We start from the raw sequence: 17,500 nt of genomic DNA on the forward strand, positions 1-17,500 counted from the left end.
TTCTACATTTTGTAGCTGTTAGTAATGTAAACATTGTAATTTAATGAGTATTTTGTTAACTTCAGAGTTAACTTTAACTTTTCATGTTGGTATGGCTTTGTTTTCAGTACCCCTCTCTCTTTCCACCATGACCTTAATGAGAGACAGAAACCACTAACACTATAGGCCAAAATAATATAGATTCCACTTATTCAATTCAACATTTCCCTAATTTTGGAGCATATAGATGGCTTAGTTGTATAGGATAGTGTTTCTAAAAGTGGGTTTTCAGGAATTTCATGAAAAAAATTATGGTGTTCCATAAGATAAGGTGTCTTTTAATAAAATGTTGTTTTATAAAATAAATGGTATTTGCCATTTTCAAATAAAAAAAGTTATTTTATATAAATAAATTCTTTTTATAAAATAATTTTTGCTTCATTGAACAAAAAATATGGGTTTGGTTTCCATTTCTTTTGAAAATCTTATAATAGGCTCCATGCCAAAATATGAGGTGGTGTCAAAAAATTCCTGGACTAGTTCTGTAGCACATCAACAGATGGCAGCATATGGTTGTGTGTACAGTGAGAGCTAGCAGTGACCTTCATGAGGCAGTGTGCCGAGTGATATCACTATGTTTACTTCGCAAGTTGTGAAATTTGTGTTTTTGTGATCACATGTGAAATTTTGTGTTGAACCTGGAAAGTCTGCTACAGAGACATTGAACATGTTTCGGCAAGCTTCTGGTGACAAGACAATGAGTGATCTAGAAGACCTGCCACGAGCATCACCCCTGGAAATGTGGTATTGTGCATTGAGAATTTGTCCCCAAGGGCCAGACCATCAACTGAGAGTTCTACTGCCATGTTTTGAAGCATCTGAGGGAGGACATTCGGTGAAAGCAACCAGATCTGTGGAGTGTGAAGAATTGGATTCTTCACTGAGCTCGCCTCACTTGTGAGTTTCTCACCAAAAACAACATAGTATTGTTTCTACACCTGCCTTATTCACCAGATTTAGCACCTGCGGACTTCAATCTCTTCCCCAAGATGAAAATGCAGCTCAAAGGTTGCGTTTTGTTGAGATTGAGAGTAAATTGCAGAAGGTCCTTGACTCGTATATGGAAAATTACTTCCAGGCTGGATTTCAAAAGTGGCAGGAATGCTGGGACCAGTGTATTGCTGCACAAGGTGACTACTTCGAAGAAGATGATGTTAAAACTTAGGTAAATAAGTTATTTTTTTATTAAACATAACTAGTCTGATGGTTTGATACCACCTCATAAGTTTGAGAATCACCAATATAGGGTATCAAATAAATAACCAAGATGTCTAATATCTTTTATCCTATCATTGAATAGTGTGTATCTTGTCATGGCCAAAACACTCAATATTCAAAGACTGAGTTCCTGAACTACAGAGTTGTATTACTCATTTCTATAATCTTGATGAGTGTATCTGGAATTGCAGTGCTGAGTTTTAGTACAAAAAGTTATTTCAATAGAAAGCTAACAGAGTATTCACTTTAATTTTTTGTAGTTTATGTGTGCAAAAATTTTATGCTGTGTAATTTTGTCATATGACAGTAATATATGCACACCGAATTTAAAAGAAGTATAATTAATAATTACTACATTATTTTAGATGCCTGAATTTTTGTGCACACATTAATTTCTTTTATGCACTGGTTGCAAAATGTGTGAATCTTAGAGGGAACAGTGGGCTGGTATCATATCTTGGGAGATTTATCTTTCATCCGTTCAACTGCTGTAGAAACCAAAGCATAAACCAATGATAAGCACTAATTTAGTAGTCAACAGGAATCAGTAGAAAGACATGCATTTCAACTTTTAACTATAATCTAAGTAAAAGTTGGCTTGGATTAAAAACTAGGATTTTAACTTTAAGCCTTAAGATAGTGTGTACCATACCATTCTTTCTATAATTATTGTATGAATAAAAATCAGCTTGCATTTGAGGGCTCATGATGATAAAATGATAGTTATGTTAATGACAGCAAAACTATATTGAAAACCTTTGAACCATGTTTTCATGTTCATTATGAATGATTCAATGGTAGGTATGTGAGAGAGGTTTAGTGTTATCTTCTGCAGGCTCTTCAGAGTAGTTTGTGGTAAGCCATCCAAAAGTATGAAACATCAATTTCTACAGTTCTTACTGTTTAACGTGATGAACTGTATCATGCCATTATACTTTATAAACAAGTTATGTTGCCAAGTAAGTGGCATCTATTCTTCAATTTTAACATTTTAACATCCGATATTATAACATATATGTTATATATGTTATATTAAAAGATGTAATATATTTCAACTTTTAAATATATTATCATTGTTGTAAGTCTTGATTTTGTAAGATTCAATTAAAAACTTTACTTTCTCAGATAGCTAAATTTTAAGATAGTGAACAAAGAGAAAAATGAAAGCTTGTAAGAAACTGAGTTTTCCTCCTTTATAAAAAAGAAAAGGAAAATTATGAAAACTTCATTTTACATATAGAAATTCTAAGCACATCAACTTCTATAAATAGATATAGCAAAACTACTAGTATTAGTTTGTTTACAACAGTGTGAAGGCTTCAGTTTTAATTTGATTAACAACTAAAGAGAATTTTGTTATACATATGGCTATATATATGTTTTAGTATATCTCATTTACATGAACTACTATAAGATAGCTGTATTCCAGAGACGCTGAAGTTTAAGTTGATTGGATATTGAACAACTAGCATAGGACTTGATGCTTTGTTTTGTTATTTTCCCTGTGGTGTATCTACAATCAAGATAATTTTTACCTTCCTAGTTAGCAGGCTGTAAGTTGGTATTACAATATGGAATGGTTACTATTATAAGCTGCAGTAGCACTGTAAATTCAAATGTTTTGTCAGCTCTCAGTGCTGGGTGTGTGTGTCTAGACTTACAATGTATGGTTGGGTTGTTTATGTAACTCTTCCTCTCTGAGCCATGAATACACTGTTCACATTGATCAACTTATGCTGTTCCCCAGCTTTCAGTTAGTTAAATTTTACCTCTGAGTTACACTTCCCACCACTCCCTCTTTCTTACTTTTGTTTTCTGCCCTAACTAAGTGCAAGATAATGTTGTGAAACCAAGCAACAGATTAAGTGTATTACCTAAGAACAGGAATAGTCTATCTGGTGGGCTTCGTACACTTTCTGTTTACCAAATTTCATTTACAACTTTGGCAGTATCTACTACCATAGTCATATGTCAACTTTGGTTGACATATGACTATGGTAGCAGATACTGCTACCATAGATGCCTGCAGTGGAATTGAACCTTAGAGCCATGTAGTTATGAAGCAAACTTAACTTCACACACATAGCCATACTTGTACCCATTACATGTATGACTGACGATACATGTAATTCATATACCAATAGACATTTATAATTTCTTTATTTCTCACTGATGAGTCTTTGATTAGTTACATATATGATTAAATAACCAGCTGTTTTAAAAACAAGAAAAAAAATCGTGTTGGATGAAGATGGAATTATATGCAAAAGTTTATTTTAATAGTCTATAAATATTGAAATAAAATGATAAGAAGCAGAAAAGAAAAGGTGAAAGCAAGCTTTAAACTAAAGCATTTTATTTTTCAAACATAAAACTAAGTGATAGTAGTTCTGGCAACAATTTTTGTAATTAAAAGGAATGCAACAGACAGAACAATATGCAGGAAATCTGTTTATAAAAAGAAATATTTGGCAACAAAAACTCCTTGCATTTTAGATTTCATTTGATTATAACTGTAGCTGAATAGTGAAATGCATGAATTAGGGCTTGAAAACCACAATCACCATAGGGCTTGAAATATATAATAATATATGAATTAGGGCTTGAAAGCCACAATCACCATTTCAGTACAAAATGAAATTGGAAATTTCATATTGTAACTTGTGCAAATATTAAATACAATTGATTTATAGCTATTTCAAACATAATTGAAGAAATGATTGTAGTATCTTTAAAAGTGGATGGACCGGTGAAGGAATTAAAATATAGTAACTCCTTTTTCTAACTTCAAATCCTACTAGTATCGACAGTGTTTTTTCATCAGTAAAGTAAGTATAAATAAAATACTCCTTTACAAAAATCATTGTTATCTGAAAATCAGAAATATGTCATCAGTAAAGCAAGTCTGTATTGTCGTATCAATTCCCTTTTCAGACTATTTTGCTCACATCGCATATGCAACTCTTATATCCTTCTACAATAAATTTGAGGCCTATCATTACTGGTAGTTATAATGGTGGTAAATACAATGCAATAGAGAATAGAGTTGAAAAAAATTGATGCACTGGACTAAATTCCTAAGACTACTGAGTTTTATACCTCTACTTTATGAATTCACATCTCAGAGTCAAATAGTTTAAGTACCATAATTGCCTTTTGTTATTTAGTTACATTCATACTATTTTGGCTCTAGTAACTTAATGAAGTGAAATATCTAAATACTGTTAATTTAAGTATATACCACCAGCACCAGCTGGAAGGTAATCACCTACTATCTCAGTGCCAAAAAAGAACTGCCAAGAGAACAAAAGATAACCTTCAAGATTCATACAACCTACAAGCTCTCTTGCTTTCCAATTGCAGTCTTCCCATTTCCCCTTTTCTGGTCCCTTCCACTTTCCCACCATTAACGAGTGTGAAAAGTCTGGTCACATCAGTCATAGAAAAGAAGTCTTGTTATGGTTTTCCTGTTAATGCTTTCAAGGAAAGTGCTTCTGAGTCGGTTCCTATCCTTTCTTTACCAAACACTCAAACTTTTCTTTCTTGATGAGTACTATATCAATCTGTTGAAACGTGATTATATTCCATCCCCAAGAACTACTGGTCTGTTGCCCTCACTTCTAACATATCAAATATGATAGAAATAGTACTAAATAATCACTTCTATCTTCTTGCGTTACTTTAATCTCTCACTAAGGACACTATGTTACACACTAACAAGGATGCTTCTATGCAATTGCTCAACCTGACAGAAAAAGCTGTCAAATCTCCCTCAAACTACACTCACTATTTGAAAAAGGACTCATTGATTAATGTATTGCAGAGAACAGTACTGCTGAATAAATTAATTGGTAGTCATGATTTGACAGTTTTAATCATATGTCTGTTTGATCAGTGCTGACCTTGGGCTAAACATCAACCAATTGTATCTCTTGGCTGTATAAATGTTAGAGGAAGCAATGGTGTAACTCTTGATATCAGTAAGATGTCAAGGAGTGTTCTTCTGAACTTCAGGGACAAGACTCCTCTTGCAAAGTTGCCTACTTATGGGTTTCACTTATCTCAGACTTGTAATTAAAGGTTTCCAATTAGACTACTCCATTATATGCTGATGAACTTTTACTCAATGCCCCTTCTTTCAATTAAATGTTTTGTTTTTCTCATGTTCTTCCTTTCCTACATCATTTGCTTGCTGTTACTTTAAAACAAGCACTTATATGCAGATGATAACACCCATCATACCTTCTTAACTTTCTACAGACATGCATCACCCATGTGCAAACTAGACATCTCACACTGGACTTGAAACACCTCTGTGATCAGAGTTGTAGAAAACGTTTTTCAGTGGAGCAACACAACCTAATTATTTTCAACCAGATAAGCTGGCATTGGCATTTCTTGTCCATAAGTATACACAGTATTGTAATCTAAGTCAAATAATCAAATGAATTGAGATTTAACCCTTTAGTGTTCAGATTATTCTATCAAACATAATGCTTATTGATTCACATTGTTTTGAATTAATCATGCATTATCTCATATCTTTGAGATTTTGATAATGTGATTGTTGAATGTGCAATAACGTTGTAGGGTAGGTGTGGGAACTTGGATCTGGTCAGTTTGAACATAAAACAGATGGAATATTTTGACTGGATATAGCCAGTTTAATTGCTAAACAGTTAAATAAACCAACTATTTAATTTGCTTCAAGAGTATTTTAATTTCTTTCAAGGTTATTCTAAGTTGCTTTCAGATAATTTTAAATAAACATAGAATACTCTTCGTACATTTCTTCTGTACAGATTAAATAAATTGGATACCAGTCAGTTTTTATTATAGCTTTAGAAAACTAGTGAGTGACACCCCGAATGAGAAACATGAGATGATAAGTAAATTAAAAAAAAACATGACCAATGCATCAATTGTGAAACATGTCTATTGGTGATCTCCCAGACATACTCATTGCAATTGGCCAACTTTTCATATCTTGGAAGTATCATTTCCAATGATTGTGATGCAGAAGTAGATGGAAAAACAAGGTTTAACTAGACTGCAGAAGTCTTCTAATGACTTGATCATGGGTGGAACAAGCAATCTATCAGCAATGTTGTCAAATTTCCTCTCTACAGGACCATCAAAATTCCAACAGTGATATATGCACATGAGACACACATAAGTATAATCAGCATATGCAGCAAGCTGGATGATTTTTATAGGTGATACATCTGGACCATACTGGGATGCTTCTATGCAATTGCTCAACCTGACAGAAAAAGCTGTCAAATCTCCCTCAAACTACACTCACTATTTGAAAAAGGACTCATTGATTAATGTATTGCAGAGAACAGTACTGCTGAATAAATTAATTGGTAGTCATGATTTGACAGTTTTAATCATATGTCTGTTTGATCAGTGCTGACCTTGGGCTAAACATCAACCAATTGTATCTCTTGGCTGTATAAATGTTAGAGGAAGCAATGGTGTAACTCTTGATATCAGTAGAGGGATTATGTGAAATCATCAAAAGTAAAAGATTTGCAGAGCACATTTTGTATCTGCTGAAACATAGACCAGTCTACATTACCATGAGCTGGGTGGTGGAGAAAAGCAAAAAAGGAAAGCAACAGAAGACATGGTGGAAAATTTCATGTAAGACTTACAGGAGATTGTAGTTACATGAAGTAATGCAAGAAGAGCAGCAGCTGACAGGACTAAATAGAGACAATTCATTGCCAAAATGTCCCTCAGAGGGTGGAGGGAACTAAGACAGAGAAAAAAGAAATTTTCTGATATAGTCATTCATATATTTAAATTGATTATAACATTACATCTTTTTAAAACTAGGAGCATGTTATGACATTTAAAACACCTACACTGATTGATATTATCTTTTGATTATTTCAGTCACTGGACTGTGGCCATGCTGAGGCACCACCTTGAGATACAGAGATATAATGAAATTTGTAAAGTAGTAAGGGCAGTTTAAGAGTTTTAATTATTGTGCAAAAATAATAGTGACCTTAGAGTTGAGAAAATTAATTTGAAGGAAGTGTTTGAAGGTAAATTTAAAATCATGGCTTTATGATTGCTTTGAAAATTCTAAACTCTGAAAACTAATTTGATAAACTATTTTGAGTTGTTCAATAACTTACTTGTAAGAAACAGTTCACTGAATGTCTATTTGTTTTAAAATTTTCTGATAAAAATTTACTGCTATTGAGATGATTAAATGAAAATATTTCTCAGAAGAGTTTGTTAATTATATTAATTTCCTTGGAGCATCACACAGTCCTTGAACCCATCAAATCTTGTCAAATCATCCAACTCTTGCTAGCATGGTACATGGACATTAAATGATGGTAATGATAATGATGATTGTGATATGCTAATGTTTGTTTTGTCTTTGAGACTAATTTCCTTTATATTTGATCTTAAAATATTACTTAGTGAATTCTTTACTTTTTTTTGTCATCCTTAAGCATGAATTCTGTTTCTATTATCAGAGGAATAAGGCCTTGTTGACATAGAACAAAATAAGATTTGAGATCGGTTAACATTAACTTTAGACACCTAACACCAATCTTAGTAGTAATAGGAAAAAATATTCATCCCCAGAATTGTAGAGTAAAGCAGTATTGAGTAAGATATTGAGTAAGATTTTAAAATGGCATATTAAATGAAAGGTGCAGTTGGAAAGGATGTCAGTTTAACAAGTGTAACCTTTTGGGACCATGTGATTAAACAACAAAAACTTAACTCAAGCAGTTTGGATAGAATCTTATGTGAGTGTTATGGAAACATTCAGACTTTTGGTTAATAGGCATATACACAATATAGATAAACATCTTTGTAGAGGGCTAATAAAAAGGTACTAAATATAGGAAACTAACTCAAGTTTTAAATAGAGAAGGAAATTGCTAATATAACTCAATGTGGCTGACTGTTTTTTTTTTTAAATATGCATTTGGTGATGAATATAAAACAAAAATGTTGGTTAACTATAAGTGAAAGTGACAATGTCTTACAGAATATGGATAGATATGGTATTCATACATTGTACTGTGGAAGCAAGGACTAGAATCGAAGGGCCTTAGAGTCAACCTAGCAAAAACCAAAATCCTAATAAGTAGGAAGGTAGATAAAACACAAACCCCTTCAGGTAGATGGCCCTGCTCAGTATGCAGTAAAGGAGTAGGTAGTAACTCTATAAAATGTACCCGGTGCAAGCTATGGACACATAAGAGGTGCAGCAATATCAAAGGCAGATTAACTACAAAGTTAGTCTTTGTATGTGGCAGATGTTCAGGTGCAATAAACACTGTAAACAAACAGGAAACAACTTCTATCTCATTCCAGGGAGAAAAACTAGAGGTAGTTGATAGCTTCCGCTATCTGGATGACCAAGTTAGTAGTGGGGGTGGGTGCGCTGAAAGTGTAACTGCTAGAATAAGAATAGCCTGGGCCAAGTTTAGAGAGCTCTTACCTCTGCTGGCGACAAAGGGACTCTCACTCAGGGTAAAAGGCAGACTGTATGACGCATGTGTACGAACAGCCATGCTACATGGCAGTGAAACATGGGCTGTGACTGCTGAGGACATGCGTAAGCTCGCAAGGAATGAAGCCAGTATGCTCCGCTGGATGTGTAATGTAAATGTGCATACCCGTCAGAGTGTAAGTATCTTGAGAGAAAAGCTGAACATAAGAAGCGTCAGTAGTGGTGTGCAAGAGAGACGATTGCGCTGGTTTGGACATGTGGTGAGAATGAATGAGGATAGCTGCGTGAAAAAGTGCCACTCCCTAACAGTTGAGGGAACCCGTGGAAGAGGTAGGCCCAGGAAGACCTGGGCTGAGGTGGTGAGGCAAGACCTTCGAACATTGGGCCTCACCGAGGCGATGACTACTGACCGAGACCTTTGGAAATGTGCTGTGCGTGAGAAGACCCGGCAAGCCAAGTGAGATCGTTGCCAGTGCCCCTGGACTGGCTCTTGTGCGGGTGGCACATAAGATGTACCATCCTGAGCGTGACCGTTGCCAGTACCGCCTGACTGGCCTTGTAGGGTTTTCGAGCGAGATTGTTGCCAGTGCCCCTTGACTGGCTCTTGTGCAGGTGGCACATAAAAGACACCATTTCGAGCGTGGCCGTTTTTGTGCGGGTGACACATAAAAGCACCCACTACACTCTCTGAGTGGTTGGCGTTAGGAAGGGCATCCAGCTGTAGAAACTCTGCCAAATTAGATTGGAACCTGGTGTAGCCATCCGGTTGCACCAGTCCTCAGTCAAATCGTCCAACCCATGCTAGCATGGAAAGCGGACGTTAAACGATGATGATGATGAGGATGATATTATAGACACCATCATATTTATTGCTGACATTGACAAATAAACAAGTTTTAGGTACTATTTGTTGTGGAAATTTGATATTTTTATGGGAAAACCTATAGCAGATCTAAGATATTGTACTAAAAACTATTTTTAAAAAATGCTCTCTTTAGAATTCTTTTTTACATTTTTTATCTTTACTGAGGCTTGTAAATATTAAATAACTATTTTACTAACTTCTGCTGTATTTTGATAACACAAAATATATTTAGTAACAAAGAAAGAAGTGCAGTGAATATGATCTTTCTTCAAATGTTATTTCTGTACATCAAGAACAAAGTAAATCATTTGCATTCAGTCTAAACTTAATATGTAAGTGTTTATGTTTGATTGAAAGTAGGACTTCATTTTGTTTTTTGAAAAACATATATACAGAATGAGAAAAAGTCTCTTTAAAATAATTAAAACCATATACAAGGAAATATTAGGATACAAGTTATATATATCTTTTGTGTAATAACGATAGTGTTTTATACACATTAGTCACACGCAAAATGCATATGACTGCAATGTTGCTTAAACTATTTAACCTCTTAGCATTAAAAACCAGCCATATATGACTCAAATATCCAACCTGTTTTATTGTTTCTGGCCTCTCACACCTATCCTACAATATCATTCTAAAAGTAAACAATCACATCACCAAAATTTCAAAGCTACAAGACAATGCATGTTTAATTCAAAGCAATGTAAATAAATAAGCATTACATTTGACAGTGTAATGTGACTGCTAAAGAGTTAAACAACTATATACTTGGTACTAAAAAGTGCCTGCAAGAAGGGGTTGATTTTGTTTGGCTTTATCAAGTAAGTTGTACATTCCTCTTATTCTTATATGTTTCAACAAAGAATATAGTTTGTAGTTGCTAATTTAACTGAATAAAAGAAGAGTATAATAATTAAGATCATTGTAATTTTCATTATTTGAAATAGTTTCACAAAGTTATTTTCATTCCTGAAATAAAACTGCTCAAGTTTAAGTAATAATATTTATTTTTTTAAAAAAGAAAGAATTTAAATATTGAATATTTAAAAAACCAACACCTCTAAGGTATTCAACATTTTATAAAAAAAAGGGGTAAAAATAAGGTCATCTTCCTGCTGTGTTATATCCTGAATAAGTCAATAATTCTAATACACTTTATATTGTATATCTGTGATTTTGGAAATCTGTTGTTATTGGAACAAATAATTGCATGTGCAAAACCAAATTTTATTTAAGGATAGAGCCAAGATTATGTTACTGGAGTCTGAATTGATTGCAACAGAAAGATTTTAATAGCATTACTAAGTCTTAATGACATTGCAAGATATTTGTTATGCAATCAAATAATATACTCTATACTATAAAATGGACATTATGTCATTACTGTGCTTCACTGAATATATTTTTATAGACAACACACATTTGGCTATTCACTTAAAACATTTCCCTCCCATTCCATCAACAAGGAATGCACTACTTTCATTTGGGAAATCCTAGTTCTTCACATCTTTCTTTCAGATATACTTTATTTTTGAATTCCTTTTACTCTTCTATCTATTTATCTTTTGGCTTCTACACTGATTATATAATGAATGCCTATAAATAGAGTGGTTTTACTTCTAGAGGCAGCTGCACCTAACATTCTTATAATATCAGAGCATATGATTAGAAGACCAAAGCAGAGTTGACGTTCCATCTGAAGTTATTTTCATAGAGCTAAAAATGTTGTGCTGCTTGTAAACAAGAAGATACAATACAGAGGAAAATACCCCCATCCTGTTGCAATTAGAATCTAGAAAACCAAGATGAGAGCTTCTAACTTAACTAAAGACAGTTTCTTTTTTTTATTTTTATTTTGTTTGCATAAGGTACTTAAAGATATTTGGAATATTGACAAATAACTTACCAGCACATGTAAACATGCACCAGATAGTGGATTTGTTTTAACATTTTATTATTAATAAATGTAATTGGAGGAATTTCCATTGAAAGCTATATTCCATTGTCTGCATGAACACACACACACATCAAACTCTCTCACCCACACACATTTTCTCTCTTTGTTTTTCAATATTGTATGCCATGTTTTTGGCATAGATTTTATGACTAGATGCTCTTCCTATCTTAAACATACTACTTATCTATCTATCTATCTATCTATATCTATATATATATATATATTTGTATGTCTTTGTGTCTGTGTTTGTCCTCCCACCATCACCTGACGACTGATGTTGGTGTGTTTACGTCCCCATAACTTAGTGGTTCAGTAAAAGTGGCCAATAGAATAAGTACTAGGCTTACAAAGAATAAGTCCTGGGGTCAATTTTTGCAACTAAAAATCTCTTTAAGGTGGTGCTCTAGCATGACCGCAGTCAAATGACAGAAACAAGTAAAAGAATAAAAGAAAGAATATATATCTTAAATTTGTTTATGGGAAATGTTTTGAATATGCAAATAAAGCTCCTATTCCATTATGCTGGCCACAATCTAATGATGCTGACTGGCGGACCAGTTTTTGGTGTTGCATCGAGTTGTACCAATATAATGCAGGATAAATATAGTAATAATAACAATAATCCTTGGATGGAATTCATAAAACACTTAATGCATTTCCATAAGTCACAAGTCTCTTAAGATCACTGTCCATATTCCTGGGATGATTACAGTGTAGTCTGTAGTATCCGTGGGCATTGGAGAGATCATCCAATGTTTACTAGAGGGATCTATATCCCTTTTGACCAGTATGAAGGTTTCTGTCTACCAAATCCACTCACAAGGCTTTGGTCAGCCCGAGGTTATAGTAAAAGACACTTGCCCAAGGTGTCACACAGTGGGACTGAACCCAGAACCATGTGGTTGGGAAGCAAACTTCTTACCACACAGCCATGCCTGCACCTACCCATGCACTTTTCACACCTGTGACGACATGAAGAGTGTGTGGATAGGCATGTAAGGGAGAGAGGAGGTGCCTGCAGTTGTTAGTGAACATAGGTGGTGGGATGGAAATAGGGGAGTTTTGACAGAGAACAGATTGTGTGTAGGTCTTTTTAAGCACTGCATATTGCCAGTCATCCCAGTACTCTGTTATCTCCATGAAGTTCAAGGTCTGCAAATCAGTCTTCACTACTTCATTCAACGAAGACCTAGATTTCCCTCTTCTAGAAGCTCCACCCACATTAAGTGATTGGCACTTCTTTCTACAGCTGTAATCCTTACGCATCACATGTGCATATCAGTGTGGTCTTCTTTCTTGCACATTCCACGAGATTCTTCTTATGCTCAATTTTTCTCACAACACATTTGTGCTTTGTCTTTCACGCATATTTATGTTGCACATCCAGCGGTGCATCCTAGCTTAGTTTCTTTCTGCACTTTACCAGTCCTCAGCATCCAAGGTCTGTATTTCACAATCATATAGATTCACCCATCACTCTGAAGGAAAAGATTTTTATTGCCAGCAGTGGTAATGGCTCCTTGAACTTTTTCAAACCTTTTTTAACACTGACTTCACAAGATCTCCTCTGTTAAATATGTCTCCTTGGTAACAAAAGCTATTGACTGCTTCTAGTGAACCATCTGGGCAATTAAGAGAATCTAGTTCCTGTCTCCTCATAGTAAGTATCGATCCAGTGTGTCTGTAAGCATACAAAGCTTATTTTCTGTTAATCTGCTTGCAATTCCACTACGTTTCTTGTGTGTCTATAAACTGGGTACAGCATATGGCATTTGTAACTACCCTTTATCTGCATATCAACTGAGGCTATTTCTTTGAAAATACCAAAGTCCTGCCTCTTACCCACTTATTATAATCTCAGTCTTTCTTAAGTTTACCAAATGGTTTGTTAAATCATGGTAGGCCATGCCCCCACTTATACATACACACACAATCTGTCCTCTGTCAAAACTCTCTCCATTTCCATCCCACCATCCATGTTCACTAACAACTGCAGGTTCCTCCTCTCCCTCACCTGCCTACCCACACACTTTTCATGCCCTCATATATCTACCATACCCACCTATCGGCCATTCCAAGTTCTCCCACTATCACTTGCTGCAGTCACCTCTTTCCATTCTCTAAACATTTCCCTTCACTCTTATGGAACATCCTCCTCTATTCCCTCTGTACTCCTTATACTCCCCCTCCACTGCTACCTAAGGATAGGGCCTGATACCATCTCCAACACCATCTGTTTCTGTCTCACTCTCTGTTTCTCTCTATCTCTCCTTCTCTCTTTTCCTGCCCCCACCCAATATTTCCTCTATAGTAAGACACCTATCTCTATCCCTCTATTATATTTTAACCTCTCACCTGGCTCAAAGCCACTCCTTTCCCAGCAGAGAGTCCTTCGTCTTGCAAGTTACTTGACAACCTTGCTGATGTTGGTGCCATGTAAAAGGGAAGAGGGAGATCCAAGAATGTATGAAATGAAGTAAGGAAGTAATCTCTGGATGTTGAACCTCACGGAAGAGGTGACAAAGAAGTAAGTTGAATGGTGATATGGTGATATTGAGTCATCCCATAAATAATGCGGTTTTTTAAAAATTGCATGAACTAAAAGTCAGAAAGGAATGGGATAAACTACCTGCATCAACTTGCTATAAAAGCAAGTAGTAATTTTACCTTGTCCTTATTCTTAGTGCAAGTTTTGAAGAGTGCAGTTCGATTTTGACAGTTATTTTTTCAAAGCTATAATGGAAGTGACAAAGGAGCATATTCAGCATATTTTGCTTTATGAGTTCAATAAAGGCAACAGTGCAATGGAAAGTGCAAGGAATATTAATGCAGTATATGGGGATCGGACAATAAGCGTAAGCCAATGCCAATGGTGGTTCCAGAAATTCCAAGCTGGAAACTACAGTCTAGAAGATGAGCCTTGTCCTGGAAGATCTGTAGAGCTTGACAAGAACGTCCTGCAAACCCTGGTGGAACAAAATCCCATTGTAACTGTTGAGGAACTTGCAAAGAAGCTTGGATTTCATCATTCAACCATTCATTGACACCCTTGTGCCATTGGAAAAGTCTGCAAATTGGGTCAATGGATTCCTAACAAACTTTCTGAGTCTAATCGCACACAGAGAGTGAATGTGTGCTCTTCTTTGCTGTCGTGTCTCTCAACTGAACCATTTTTGGACTGAAGCGTGACTGGTTGCAAGAAATGGGTTCTCTATAAAAATGTCAAGTGCCAAAGACAGTGGGTAAGGAAAGGAGAAACACCAGCACCCCAGGCTAAAGAAGGTCTTCACCCATGTATGGTGTTGTTATGATGGGATATGAAAGGTTTTGTCCACTGCTCCATCTGATGATCATTTATTCCATAGTGTTCAAAATGGAAAATATATGAATTCTGTAGAGGAGGTCAGAACAGTACTGGAGGAATATTTTTCATCATGGACAAGTGAATTTTGGAAGAGGGGCCTTGCAAGTCTACCAGATAGATGGAAGAGCATTATAGAAAATAAAGGAGAGTATATTTTAGATTAAAAAAGAATTTTGTTTATCTTACTTTGAAAAATAAAAGTATAAAAAAACTGCATTATTTATGGGATGACATCCCTCATTATTAACATCACCCCTCCCCACTCATATTTACCATTGACCACCCCAAGTATTGTTCTCCACTCACTACATTCCTGTGTACCTCTGTCCCTATCACTGGTCATCTCTTACTCTTCCCCATATACTTGCAGCCTTTATGCCTCATCTCTTATCTCCTTACCGCACATCTTTTCATCTCTCTCCTACCTAATGTATTATTATGCTGCTCAATACTCTTTGTGTTTGTTACCAGCCATCCTTCCTCATTCTTATCATTGTCCTTCTCCATTCATATTTATTATTGACCACCCCTTATTTTTGTTCACCATTACTCCACACTGAACTTCTTTCATGCTCCCCCTAAACTATTGCAGACTTTACCCACACCCTCTTCCTGACCTTCTGTCCTTACACTCTCTTCCATTCACCTTCTTTATTTGAAAGTACACTCTGGTATTTTATCACCACTTTTTTCATCTCTCTTTCCAGCTACACCCCACTTAATCCTATCCAACCATATAAAATGAAGTGTAGTCATAAATCTCCTCCACAACAAGCTTTATTCCTGTCCTTTCTATCATATTTTAATTCTTCAACACCTTGCATAAGGCTACATTTCTTTCCATTATTCTCCATCTCAGTCTAGAGGACTCTTAAGTTTTGTGAGTGACCTCACTCAAACTGGTGTCATGAAAAAGGCACCCAATACACTATTTAAAGCAGTTGACATTAGAAAGGGTGTCCAGTTGTAGAAATCATGCTGAAGCCGAGACACTGGAGCAAGCTGTCATCCTCCAACTCACTGGATCCTGTTGAATTATCCAACTATTGGCAGCATGGAAAGCAAAAGTCAAATAAACGAATATGGTAATGATGATGATATATGCATGTGTGTCGTGCTCATGATTGTAAAGTTGTAGGTTCAATTCCTGAGCTGGGTGGTACATTGCTTCCTTGAGTAATATACTTTATCTCACATTATACTTCATTTCCAGTCCACTCAGCTGTAAAGAAAAATGAATACCAACAGCTGAGAAGGAGTTAACATTGCAGTGAACTGGTGTCCTGGTCAGAGATGAACCTTGTTCTCTTGGCCTGATGAGTCTACATACACACACATATCCATTTATATATATATATATATCTTTTACTTGTTTCAGTCATTGGACTGCAGCCATGTTGGGACACCATCTTGACTAGTCTCTTTAGCTGAGTGAATCAACCCCAGCAGTAGATTATTTTTTTAAAAGCCTAATACTTATTTTATCAGTTACTTATGCCAAACTACTAAGTTAAGGGGACATAAACAAACTAACACTGGTTGTCAAGCAGCTGTTGGGGAACAAACACAGACACACACACACATATATATATATATGATAGGCTTCATTCTACCAAATTCACTCACAATGCTTTAGTTGGCCTGGGGCTATAGTAGAAGACCCTTGCCCAAAGTGCCATGCAGTGGGACTGAACCTGAAACCATGTAGATAGGAAGCAAACTTTTTACCACACCTATGCCTGTGCCTATATTGTATATATCCTACACATGTATATATATATCCTAGAAATTATTTCTAGGCCCTCCAGTTAACTAAAAGGTTTGTTTCATTGGTAAATCCTATTTAATATAGATCAAGTATTTTTCTCCAAATTATCACAAATCGTCTATTATAAATGACTTTAGTTAATTCTTACACATCCAAATGGAACCGTAAAAATGGCTTTTAATCCAAATAACATTTATCAAAAATTCTTACATATATTTTTCCTGTCCGTTAATAATCTATGAGAACTGACAAAGTAAAACATGAAATGTTTGTATATCTAATTAAATGGCTGTGCCCCAGCATTGAGAGCACAGTCGCTCAAACTAGTAAAAAAGTGAATACATTTTCAGATACATTTCTATGTGTAATTCGATTAAGAATAAAAAGTCAATTATAAGGAGATAATACAAATATCGAATAAAAAATATTTCCTTCTTAATATGTATGTAGTTTCGGTGATAACTTCATTGAATAATAATTTTCTGTGTTCTAACCTCTTTACGCGGAAAGAAACCAACAATACATATTTATTATTTGTTAGTTGACAAATTATTACTCTATTAAACAGCTTTACTTAACAGGTTTCATTCTTCATGCGTTCATCCTTCATCAAAAATTTGTCTGCGCGGAAAAATTATTCCCCTTATGTTGACTTTTTATTGCATTTCTACCCATCCGTACTTAGAGAACATCTGAGTGTATGTCATGCATGGAAGTAAGATCGGTTGTGTTTAGAAATTGTTGAAGAAATATTAGTGTATTACACTCTACATACGCAACCACTAGTA

The 17,500-nt window shown here is 35.3% G+C and overlaps 1 protein-coding gene across 2 annotated transcripts in view; it reads left to right on the forward strand.

Moving 5' to 3' along the window:
• Positions 1-17,500, forward strand: part of LOC106872863 (uncharacterized) — a 187,946-nt gene that overhangs the window by 38,921 nt on the left and 131,525 nt on the right. Inside the window, exon 1 of one of the 2 annotated variants that reach the window (XM_052967246.2) lies at positions 17,285-17,500. This exon is cut by the window's right edge and continues 152 nt beyond it. The exons of the other annotated variant lie outside the window; for it this stretch is intronic. The gene's annotated coding sequence lies outside the window, so the exon portion shown is untranslated. Of the gene's footprint in view, positions 1-17,284 lie in introns of those variants that run through there. 2 annotated transcript variants of the gene reach the window in all.

Source organism: Octopus bimaculoides, chromosome 4 (genome assembly GCF_046866305.1).
Source record: "Octopus bimaculoides isolate indiv1 chromosome 4, ASM4686630v1, whole genome shotgun sequence".
In the NCBI taxonomy this organism is placed as follows: Eukaryota; Metazoa; Mollusca; class Cephalopoda; order Octopoda; family Octopodidae; genus Octopus; species Octopus bimaculoides.